This window comes from Anguilla anguilla, chromosome 5 (genome assembly GCF_013347855.1).
Source record: "Anguilla anguilla isolate fAngAng1 chromosome 5, fAngAng1.pri, whole genome shotgun sequence".
Classification (NCBI taxonomy): Eukaryota; Metazoa; Chordata; class Actinopteri; order Anguilliformes; family Anguillidae; genus Anguilla; species Anguilla anguilla.
Window position 1 is genome coordinate 44,357,294 of NC_049205.1, and position 12,411 is coordinate 44,369,704.

The 12,411-nt window shown below is 41.2% G+C and overlaps 1 protein-coding gene across 4 annotated transcripts in view; it reads left to right on the plus strand.

Annotated features, from left to right (window-relative positions):
- LOC118228001 (OTU domain-containing protein 7A-like) overlaps nt 1–12,411 on the plus strand; it is a 64,348-nt gene that overhangs the window by 18,136 nt on the left and 33,801 nt on the right. For all 4 annotated transcript variants that reach the window (XM_035419159.1, XM_035419161.1, XM_035419162.1 and 1 more), the window contains exon 3: nt 2,906–3,011. The gene's annotated coding sequence lies outside the window, so the exon portion shown is untranslated. The remainder of the gene's footprint in view (nt 1–2,905; nt 3,012–12,411) is intronic.

The window sequence follows — 12,411 nt, forward strand, 5'->3', positions numbered from 1 at the left end:
GAAAAGTAGGACAGTACCGTGAGGCTGTGTGCTTGTATAGTTTGCTTGCCTCTGCATCTACATAAAATCTGCTTCGTTTGTTCTTCTGCCCGTCCTGGAAAAGCCCCCTTTATTAGAGGAATTGTGATATTGACGGTGATGGGTGTCACCAGATAATAATACATAGGTCTCCATTTGATTCCAAGAATTGGGCTCATCTTTGCATTTTACACTGGACATTGTATACATTTTGTCAGCAGATTGGTGATCTCTCAAAATCACAGGTGATGTGATCTCTGTGATGCCATCCAGTGTGGCTCTTTGTGCTGATAACACCAATGGCACATTACACTTATCTTTGACTGTGTATCACCAACATCTGTTTAAATTCACTGATGAATTTGAAGGACAAAACATCATGGGTACTAGGCTGAATGTGGGCTGGATGTGGGCCAGAGGATGTGCTGAAGTTATAGCAGAAGAAGTGCAGCTGCCAGTGGCAGAGGGAATCAGATGCAGGAACAGCTCTCCCGGCTGCGGAAGGTGACTGTGATTTGGCGATGGTGTCGTCTGTCTGTCTCCGTGGAGGCGATGCTGCCCCAGGGGGCTTGTCTCAGTTTCTTCTTGTTCTCTGCTACGACAGCGACGTGAACGAGTCTTTGAGCTGGAGCTGGAGCTGTCAGAAAGGCTTCCGCATTAGCCACAGAACAAAAAAAAAAAAAACCCTCCAAGCCCATCTTACCAAATGCATGTATGCTTTGCTTATTTTACCTTTATCCAAGTAAGACCTATTGAGACAACAGTCTGTTTTTGCACAGAATGAATGACTGAACTTAATGAATTAACGACACATAAATTAACATAAAATACGAAGCTGGGGTACAACTGTAGGTAAACATAGATCATGACAGTATTATTAGAATAATGGGGGGAAAGAGACTGTGAGAGACATGAGGACTAAACCTTGGTGCGTATGTTTCCCCTCCCTCAGTACGCCTCTCCTGTTCCCACTTCAGCTCTCTTTAGTGGGAATTCAATTTCTGCTGGCTCTTGCTTTTCCAAATCAAATTTCTCAGTCACACAGGGGTTAGAGCAAGCTTGCAAAAGCAGACCTTATCAGAAAAAAAGGCCCTTCCTATGGGTCCCTTTTACTGTCAGTTAAATTGACATATTTTCACTTGTGCTGAAATTAGTTACAACATAAAGTATAAAATGGATCATTTCCCAATAATCTTTAAATGGGTATTTAGACGAGAGGCTAAGGCTTGAATTTTGACATTTGTGTACACTTGTTTCTTTTGTTAGACACACAACATTTGGCCATGTGTGTACAGTACTACAATTTGTATTTATGAATATTATTCCTCTGTTCTGAGGCAGTGGTGTGTCACCCGAACCAATTTAGAGCGCTTTTCATTCTGCAGATTTGCTGTTATCATGCCACTGCCCGTAAGGGCCTCCAGTTGGACCATACTGATCCTGGGCAATACAAAAAGCCTGTCGGGCAGGAGTTCATGACTGTGCAAGGCCGAGCCAGCTGCCTCTCCTTTCTCACTGTGCTTTTCTCATTTCTCCCTTGAGTAGAATTCCATATATACCATACATCATTTTTACCATCTAAGGAGCGCAGTTTCTTTGAACTCATTGCAATTCCACTAACAGTCCTTGATTAGTAGAATTGAATCACTTTGTTTGGATGAAACCGCAAAACATTTTATCGTTCAGTTGGAAAGCATAAGGAATAACCATAACAATATGTGATCCTTTCTGTTGTGCAGACTAATAACCATAATCATACACATGCTGTTATAATCCTGACAGATGTTTAACCGGCAGACTAATAACAATAAAAACTTACATCCTGAGTGGCAGTGTTTCCAGTTAATGTATGATACCTCTGAGAGTGGCACAAGCAGTACAGGTTTCATTTCCACTGAATAAAGGCAGAAAAAGCATCAGCGCGTTCTTTGTGACTTTGCACAGAACCGATTTGCAGCCTTACGATAACATATCTTAGATGGCCGGAGCTGGGTGGAGCGTTTCGGTTATGGTTGTGTAACTCCTCTTTGGGTTATGATGTAGATGTTCGCTCTTAGGGTCCGACCAGGATGATTCACACTGTTATGAAAGCCTGTGGGTACGCAAGGACTGCAGGCTCAACCCAGAGGGCTGAATCATTTTCCCATGGCGCCCCGCGAGAACAACACCAAATTTCTCGCCCCGCCGGCACATTCAGATTTCCATCGAGAATGACTTCAGTGGCTCCGTCGCCGGGCCGAAACGGCCGTAGCCGTCACGCTTTGGGCACTTGATGCATCGTTTCATATTTTGCTCGCGCGTACAGCTGTGATGATAATAACCTCGCTGTGCTGGGGGAGGAACATCATGCTCTGGCGCAGCCTCCATGTTACGCCTCCCGTTATCAAAAGGCTTATGCTAGGTCTCCTTTGAGAGCTATACGCAGGCATGTGAAGCTCCCACAATGCTTGCTTGTACCTTCCTTCATTATTAGGAAGACTGTTCCCACATCTTAGAGAACACAGTGAGTCACGCGAATGTTTCATTGCAGTCTGATGCTGTTCATTAGTGCCTCAGCAAAAGGTGGTGGGTTGCAAGTAAGCAGTGCTGTAATGATGTAGTACAGTATATAACATGAACTGAAACGCAACCCTGCTTCTGTCTCACACTGAAGTTGTTCAATACATGTCTTCATTTGTTCCTCTCTTTGGTCTAGAGTGCATCAACACCTGTCCTTAAGTTTCCTTTTTCGTATAAATGTTTTTTTTTCTTTTTCACCAGCACTGGTGAGTTAATTTTAGAGATATTCAAACTCACAAGAATCTTTAAAAGTATCAAATTGTCTTTAATGTATTTGTGAATCACAAATGTTGATTGAATCCTGGGCTTTGTTTCCTTATTGTTGTAGGTGGGGCTTCAGAGGTTGTGCCTACCCACAGGAGGTTCTGATCTCATGTGGACTCATGTGCCTTTGTGAAGCAGGAGAATTTGTCCCTCACCCCAAATAACCTATGGTAAGAGCACTCATCCTCTAAATGGTTTTACTGCTGCCAGACATTATGTAATGATGGCCGTCTGCACAGTACGTCCGTCTGTCCTTCCTTGACAGACATATCTGGAAAAGTAATGGCAATGAAATTTTATTCTAGTATGTGTATGTTATGGTGAGTAATACATGTAGCTAAAAATGTTTTTCTCTTTTTATCAAATATGAAACATTTACAACTTAAAATGCAGAGAATGATTCCTGTAAAAAAAAAAGTGTAATTTCTTATCATTCCCATTTGAAAATGAATGCACTTTGGGATAGTTTGCTCTTGTTCAACAATTAGCAGAATCCCGGGCTATGTTTGTGATGGCTGGGGATTTGCATTTATGTTTTTGCGTTCAACTGATTGCCACCATTTCAAGTGAGGGGTTTGTCCGCGTAGCACCAGCTGATGTTAGAAATCAAGAGCAAGATGAACTTGGCCTCCAAACAATATTTTGGATTTATTGATTAGATTAAATAATTAATCAATGGCAGGAATTCGACGTTACCCATATGAATCAGAGTACTTGCTGCAGAGAGTCCTAGTTCAGCCATTTTTCAGATCTATATTTTGTATTATCACAATATCAAATATGAGGAAAGTTGGGCTACTTCAGGAATTTTGGGTTATTGATTAATTAGGATAATGGAAACATGCAAAACGTTTGAAGAAGGAATATGCTAGCTAGCTAAATAGCTTTTATAAGTTCCATGACTATGTATTCCTATCTGTAACAGAATAATTTAACTTAGGACACAACTGTCTCAATGTGAATGTCTGTAGACTGCTCTGTTTCCATTGTTCCAGCCCTTATCTCTGTATTTAGGAAGTGCACTATTGACAGATATGGGAAGATGTCTGAGTGATGTGCAGTGAAATTAGATGTGGACTGATCATTTTTCCTCTGTTTATCAAATGTTCCATCATTACCAAATCATTATTAAACATGTGAAAGGGAGCAAACATGCTGCTTGACCTGGCTCCTGCCAGAACCGCAATAAGCCCATCTGGTGTATTTTCTTTTTTTTTTGGCTGTAAGAAGAGTTCATTAATTCAACCTTGGTTTTTCATTCCTTTCAAGTGGGAATGCCAAATTTTATCTGTGAGCCTATCACATCACTGTAATACCAGACAAGCTGCCCCTTCTTTCTACTCTGCAGCCTCCCGGCTGAGCTGCGCAGTCGTTGTGCTGTAGTAGTGCGTTTCCTGCTCAGCTGCTGCAGGAAATCTGCACATGCCCAGTTGAGTAGAGGAGATGTTCTTGCCCAGTGTTCCGGAAAAAGCTTCCAAAATTATTCCCTCCCTGGGTGATGCTAAAGGCAATTATGACCTAGGCCAAGAGGAAACTGGCCATGGGCAGCATTGCATGGTCAGGATTTGATACAAGAGCTTAGGGGGCATGTCTTAGCAGTACGCACCGTCAAGCAGATGAAGTTATTCAATCATGACCATAGTTATTTTGTCTCAGAGAGACCATGGGCATGGCCTACAGGGTTGAATGCTAGCCAGTTAGCCAACAACATGAACCACCATCACCACTGTGCTACTTCAGAAAGAGACATTTGAGCTAATGAGTAATATCTGTTGCATGAATTATCAGTAGTAACTCAACTTATGAGCCAAATGTAGTTTTACAATGTAGTCTGTTATGTAATCTACGATATACAGTATGTCATTACAAAAAGAGCAAGAGCAACACAATTGCCGTGCAATTGTACTTATTTTAGAATTTTGAGCATGCGCTTAATTTAGAATTGCCATGGTAACTCATCTGTGCTTATTAGATGCCTGCAAAATGCAATGGAAGAAATGATTGAGGCCATTACATGGGAGTGTGTTTTTGAAAGGAAGTCTACTGAAAAGCATTGTAAAGAATATTTCATACCAAATCTTTACTTTTAAAAATATAAGAATGTGGAATTTGAGGTAAATGAAATATCTTATATATCGTATGTTAGCAGTGAAATGTTCAGTGTTAAATTAACTGTTACATTGTACAGGTCCTTATTGGACTTATATTGATATAAACTCTATATATTTCTTAGAACACCTTACAAACTGAATTACACAGTGCTAGTTATTGTGTATACACAGCACTAGTGATTGTGAATGGTTTTCAAATGAACTTGTTATTTGCCATTAGAAGTAATTTGTTGATGTGGGTGTCCGTCCAATGTGACAACCAATGTACTACTCATTCGCTGTCATGTTAAGTCTAAAACAGCACCATTTCCTAAGAGCCTTGAGGGCCGGGAAGGGGGTATGGGAGACGCCTAGTAAGTTTTTTTTTTTTGGCATTTCTGTAAAATGAAACAGTATGAATCAGGTCCATCTCCTCCTCTACGGGTGGAGGCAAATGCAGCAGATTGTTTATCAGTGCCAGATCCAGAAGCAGCCCTCCGCAATGTGCGATCTTCGCTTTCAAGAGAAGGCTTTTTTTCACATTGTCAGGCTAAAACAGGAACTGATTTTACAGGAGTGTAGGAGTGATAATTCAGCTTTCGCAGTGCACACACAGTGTTTCTCACAGCTCAGCATTTCATTTAGCATGGTGACTTGAGTTAGCCTCCTCTACACTGTGCACTTTTAAGATTGCGCTTGTGTGCAGTTTTTTTCATTAAGTCAATATTTATCAAATGCCTTTTCATGTAGCAAGAAAAAACATATGGCCATTTTGTACATTTTAGCAAAGCTTGCTAAATCGAGCTTAAATTAAGCTAAATTACGCATTGACAAGGAAAATGTAACAGTGCAGTGCTTAAAATCTGAAGATCTGCACTCTCCTTAATATCTGTGGCTACTCTTGGAAACATTTATTTATTTTTTTTATTCATTAACTCAGTGTGCATTATATTTATTTTGATTAAATCCTAAAAAGGTTTTCTGTACTTGTCATGTACTCTGCACTGGATCTGTCCAGGTTATACGTCTTGCACACAAATTTATGAATTTAGTAGGTTTTTTTCCCTTCCTCAATTTAGAAATGGCAGTCGTGATTTTAGGCCCATCCCATTACGGTAATGTGCTCCGGCAATTTGGGAGGGTAGCCACTAGCACTTGCGGTCCCTCATAGCACTGCATCATAGCATTGCAATCAGACACCCCCTTTTCACTCTGCAGTCCACCTCCTCACTCCATGTTTAAAGTAGACATCACATCATTGTAACCTGACAGCAGGTTGTTTCCAAGCATCCATCTGGAGGGGAGAGAGAACAGAGCAGTTCTTTTAAGTTGTGTCCTTTGACTTTGACGTGAGTTTTCCTTCTCTTTCTTCCTCTCGTGCCTTTCCTCCTGTCATTCTGTGCCTTCCTCTGCTAATTATAGCAAAAGAGGAACCCTGGCATTGCGGTATATTCTGAATTACAAGAACAATGCAATTGTCTTTGGCTGTAGCCCATTATAATTTACTTTTAAGGACATTACATTTTAAATTGATAGTGATTTATACTGACTACACATGCTTTACTGAAAACAGAATAATTTTGATGAATGAATGCAATTTGAGTTACTGCTAACCCAGAGGCACTTCACTTGTGGACTTTGGAACTGTTTTTTGAGTAATTTTAGGTGCCCTCCAAGTGTTCACTCTCACACACGGAGTCCTTTATGCACCCTTGTGACGAGTACAAGTATGTGCTTTTCCTCTTGTACATTTTCAAGCTTAGAATCATCTGCTCTTCTGCAAAAGGGAGGGATTTATCACTGGTTGCCAAGGAGACTACCTTGGATTCTTAGTGCCCCGATGAATGGTGGGAGTTTTCTTTGTGGAATCCCACAGCGGAGAGTCTTTCCAGCTATGCTCACACTCCTGACAGCAAGCTCTTAATACATCCTTTCCACTGTAGAGCTGGAACCAGGCTGGCTCATTTTATTCACTTTCTATTGTAGAACTGGAACCAGGCTGACTCATTAAACCCTTTTTGCCCTGTACAGCTGGAACCAGGCCAGCTCATTATACCCCCTTTCCACTGTAGAACTGGAACCAGGCTGACTCATTATGTCCATTTGGCACTGTAGAGCTGGAACCAGGCTGGCTGATTGTACCCACTTTCCATTGTAGAACTGAAACCAGGTTGCCTTATTATACCCCTTTCCTGCTGTAGGGTTAGACCCAAGCAGTACAAGTCTTTCTGTGGAATTCTCGACATACAGAGCCTTAAGATGTGACATTTATATAATAAATTATATGAATAACTCTAGATGACTGTCAGGATGCCCTCTAAAGCCCACTGGGGAATCATGTCCCTTCTGTCCCCCTCTGGCTGTTTGCTGGCTTCATCTCTTATGGCATGTTCTGTTCTCCTTTTTGGTCCATTTCCTTTTTTTCTCCCATGCATTTTCATTCACAGTCTTTGTAAACTTGTAGGGGAGACATTAGTTTTCATAATAATAATAATAATACATTTATCTATCACTTTTGCTAAATCCCTTTTGTGCAGTGACAAGAGAACACGGAACTCATCCCAAACCACCTTTCCCTTTGTTTTTAGCGGGAATAGCTTTTATAATGTCCATGTAGCAGAAAACAAAACAAACAATCTTTGAGAAGTATTTTGTTAGTATGAATGCTTTTCAAACTGAAATCTCTTCTGCTAGCCGTATTTCTAAACCAGAGCCACAATGCTGCAGAAACTCAATCGCTGGCATTTAAACTTGGACCATTGTGTTTGCCCAAGTAGCAATTTCAACCAATTGCCCAAGTAGCATTTCAATTTTGCTAAACATGGAAAAGCAGTGGAACAACAGGTTTTGTTTTTTGTTTTTTTGCTGAGGTCTGTAATGGAGTCTAATCTGTTGAAGGTTACAAGTGGGCTGGTAAGACAACTGCTGTTGATAATTATACAGCAGGTGAAGACAACATCCACAAGTGCAGAAAATGCCAATTATTACTACATTAGGCCAGCAGCGTCATTGGCACAGATGATTACTGTACGTTTTTGGATGAGAAATTGGGTGCATGAAAGCTTTATGAGCGTAATCTTTGTTGCTGGTTCCAGCTTTGAATAGCAAGGTCTGCAGTTTGTCCCTGGAACCACAGATCTGGAAGGCAATGCTTTCATGAAGGTTTTAGCAGGGATGTGGCTGGTGTTCTGTTTTGTCACATCAAAGGTGTTTGGCTGGACCTTGCTGCTGTGCACTCTGGTAGATGCTCATCAGATGCGAGAGCAAATGTCAGAAAGCCAACATGGATCGCAAGCCTGCCGGTGATATATTACTGCTGCAACATATTTTCAAAACAAGCTTTATTGTCTTTGCTTGCACTGTACTGTGACAGACATTTCTTTCCATGTTTAACTTAAGTAAATGAACTTCAACAGAGCACTTTTGGGGGGAAAACAGCTGCCGGCCCATTTTGAGGAAGGAAAAAGGAAAAATGTGTAGGCTACAGGTTATTGTTGTCTGTAGAAAGAGTATCCTGTACTGTGCATGAACAGCACGTATTAATGCAAGGTTCAGCTGAGCACGTGCCTAGACACCTACAACTAAAAGCGGCCCAACAAAACATAAATAAAAAAATAAATGACAGGGGGATAACGTCAAACAAATATAAGCCAATGACAGTACGCAATAATATAATTGGCAATTGAATACAAATTTGTTTTGCTTCGTGGTGAGTGATATGAAGCGAGCAATCAATGAAGGCCGCAAGAGACAGGTAGCAAGTGGTTGCTTGGATTGAATTAGCCTAAACTTGCTCGCCAAGTTTAGCTATGGATTGATCAAGTGGAGCAGCTAAACACAAATTAAAGAAAGAAAAGGATGTGAGGGAGGCAGCCAGTCTTCAAAATGTTCCTTCAATTTTGTAAAGCACAGTTGCGGGATGGCATTTACGTGGAAGAGGCTATGGTAACTGGTACGGTAAATAGCCAAAGTCACAGAAATGACAACAGGTACAATGCATATCACCTGCAATAGTTAACTATGACTGAACTCGCTGGACTGAGACTATACTCTAATAAGCTAGTTACTTGCTCTGCCCTGCCCTTGATCTCATAGCAAGTTTCCCAGGAGCTAGCCAGCTGTATGTAAAGTTGCTATTGATTTGTTCTACTTGACTTGTTTTACACAGTAGCCTGCAGTTAGCATGCAAAACGAGTTTAGCTAGCGACATTTTTATTTTCAGCTGATTATGTTATAGTTAAAAAGCAGTCTCTGATATCATTTTTGCTGACCAGAGGCCCTCTTTATCATGAACATTTGTTCTTTTTAGGACTAAAACTAGTAGAAAGTAGAAAAAAACATTAATGTTTGACCGTACGGTGTAGGGTCATGGTCCGTCCCTGTGCATGACTGTATGTATTGTGCTTTGAAAAGAACTGCCCAAAAATACTCAGTGGGTCTTGCTTCAGTTCTCTTCAATTCTGTGAGAGCCCCATTTCTTATTGCTTAATATTGGTTTGGAGGGAGCAAGCTTTCCAACGGACCTACTTATGTGTTCTTTTTTCTCTTTTTAACCAATATCAATTCTTTTTTTCTCTTAAGTTTGAATGCTGTTTTCAAACACCAGTTCTGATGCTACAGAATCCTCAGTCACAACGTAAAGCTGGTGAAGAATATTCCAGAATATTTTGTGCTGTAGCCCTCACTCCAGACCTGAAAACAGGGGTTTTTCTGTAGTCTGACCTCTGACTTCTTGACACTGTCTCTTTGGTTATGGAAACATGAGGGGGCAAAAGGCATGTGCTCCAAAGTGCTTGGCACCAGATGCCACTTTATTCTTTCATCCAGCAGCTGAGCTGTGCAGCCGTCATGTTGGGGGAGTATACGTCACATGCTGCTGACGCTGCCAGGTACACAGCAGGTGCAAGCTTATGTCACTGGTGCAAGGTGACATGAAAGCAAGCTAAATCCCTCCCACCAGTGGTGACTGCAAATGTGATTGCTCGACTCCACTAACAGGCATTTCATGCCATACTGTAGGGCGCATGGCGTCTCTGAGCCAGTGGATTAGCTGGATGCGCCACCCGCCACCTGCCAGCCTCAGCCTATGCCCTTCTCAAATGTATGGTGCCAGTCTCGATCAAGTGGGGCAAGGGAAAGGGGAACTGGAGGACCTGCACCACCGGTTTCTTATGTCAGGGTGAGTCAGGCTGAATCAGCACTCAGAACAGAACATGCTGTGGGTACGTGCGCTCCTAGATTTTGTGCACTGCACGTGCTGAAAGGGACCCAAGGTTCTTTCCCAGGTGCGCTCTATGAAATCAGCAGAGCTGGACAGCTGGTACCTTTTGAGCTTTGCTGATACAATAACATGAGAACTTTAGTGTGACCCCCCTTGAGGTCTCTTAGAAGCAGCCATGTTTTTAAAGGACCATGGTCTTTGAGTTCCATAGAGTATTAAACTAGAAATCTTTTGTCATCAGCCTTATATTTGATCTTGACTGAGGTATGTTGTCGATTAATAATTGTGGAAATGCTGGTGGAAGGATTATTTTAATGTGTGCATTTTCTCCTTATTCAGTACTAGTTAGAGCACTGAGAAAATTCCGGCATATTTTTCCCTCACTCCAGACCTGAAAACAGAGGGTTTTCTGCATTCTGACCTCTTGACTGTCTCTTAGGTAGCAGAAACACGAATGGGCAAAATCATTAAGACTGAATAGTGAAGGCCAATTGCCTATTATTTGCGCATGAAATGCAAGGGGTGTGTGTGTGTGTGTGTGTGTGTGTGTTTGTGTAACTTTTTATAATCAATTTACTAAAATAATTATGCAAATCATATAATTGTGCAAGCAGTCCTAATTAACTTGAAAAACAATGAGACGTTGTACAATTTAGAAACCCAAAGGAAAAAGGACAAGCCGTATGAAAGGCAGATACTGCATCAGAGATTCTGGAAATTCAGAGGGAATTGGGTCAGAGAAAAGTCAGGCTGTGCTTTCACCATTCATTGAATTCTTCCAGGGTAAATTTGCAATAATACTGTATGTACGATTTCAAGACAATTGAATTTCCAGACGCATTTATTATTTAATCCATTCATTTAATTTTAACTGGAATTGAGCACCAGATACAGACTTACGTGTTGTTTTTTTTATGATTGCACTTGCACTGAGGATGCTCTTGGTTTTGTTTTTACTGGTTGTGAATGTAAGCTCATAAATACAGGAAGACTGCTGGCAGAGAGGTCAGGGTTCAACGGAACGTGGGCGGCAAACAAGTCCTTATGTGTGTGCATGTGCGTGTTTGTGTGCTTGTGTACACTTCTGTGTGTGTATGCGTGTGTGTTTGCGTGTGTGTGTGCATATGTGTGTGTGTGTGTGTGTGTGCATGTTAGTATTTGCTTGTTTCTGTGTTGGCACACGTGTGAATATATTTGTGTTTGTGTGAGTTTCTATATTGGCAAGAGGGGGAAACTGGAGAACACATTGCACTTCTCTATGTAACCTTACAAAAATGACCTGGAGTGATAGTGCTCTCCTACGCCACCAACACAATGGCAGTGCATCATGGAAGCAATTAAAAAAGTAATCATGGCTATAAAAGGATTGGGTTACCATGACACACATTCATTTTGTTTATTATTTTTTTGGACCGCAGCACAAGTGATTAGCGAGTCTGTTCTGTTAAATACCCTGTAAGTGATGTGCGGTGGCAGCTTCAAAAAATTAAACCAATAATACAGGGACGTACAGAGCTCCGTAATGTTTGTGACAACCATTATTTGTTCTTGATTTGGTTCTGTACTCTACAATTTTAGATTTGTAATTCAAATAATCCGCTTGTTGTTAAAGAGTAGATTCTCAGCTTTTATTAATGGGTACTTTTATACATTTTGGTTTTACCATGGAGGAAGAGGACACTCCTGAGCTCAGTAATCACAAAAGGGCCTTGAAGGCCAAGGAAGCCCTCTACAGTTGATGACTGAAAGATTGTCCCCATAATGCAGAAAAACCCCCCAAACACATGTCTAACGGATCAGAAACACTCTTCAGAAGGTAGGTGTGGATGTGTCAGTGACTTCTGTTCACAGAAGACTTTATGATCAGAACTAAAGAGGCTACATTGCATGTTGAAAACCACTAGCTGGCTGCAGAAGCAGTGCAGTGCCTAAAAGAGCCTGCAGTGTTCTGGAAAAAGCTGTTGCGAACAGATAAGACCAAAATTAATTTGTATTAGAGCGATGGCAAGAGCAAAGTGTGGAGGCCAAAAGGAACTGCCCAAGATACAAAGCACCCTCCCTCATCTGTGAAACATTGTGGTGGGGGTGTTATGGTTTGGCACTATGTATAAAACATGATGAAACCTTTTCATGGTGAAACCAAAGTGTATACAAATACCCTAATGAAAAGCTGAGAATGTGCATTTTAACTGCATGAGAATTGTATATATAAACAGTCTCAGGTAGTGCTCAAATACCCACCCCACTTCCCCATTATCG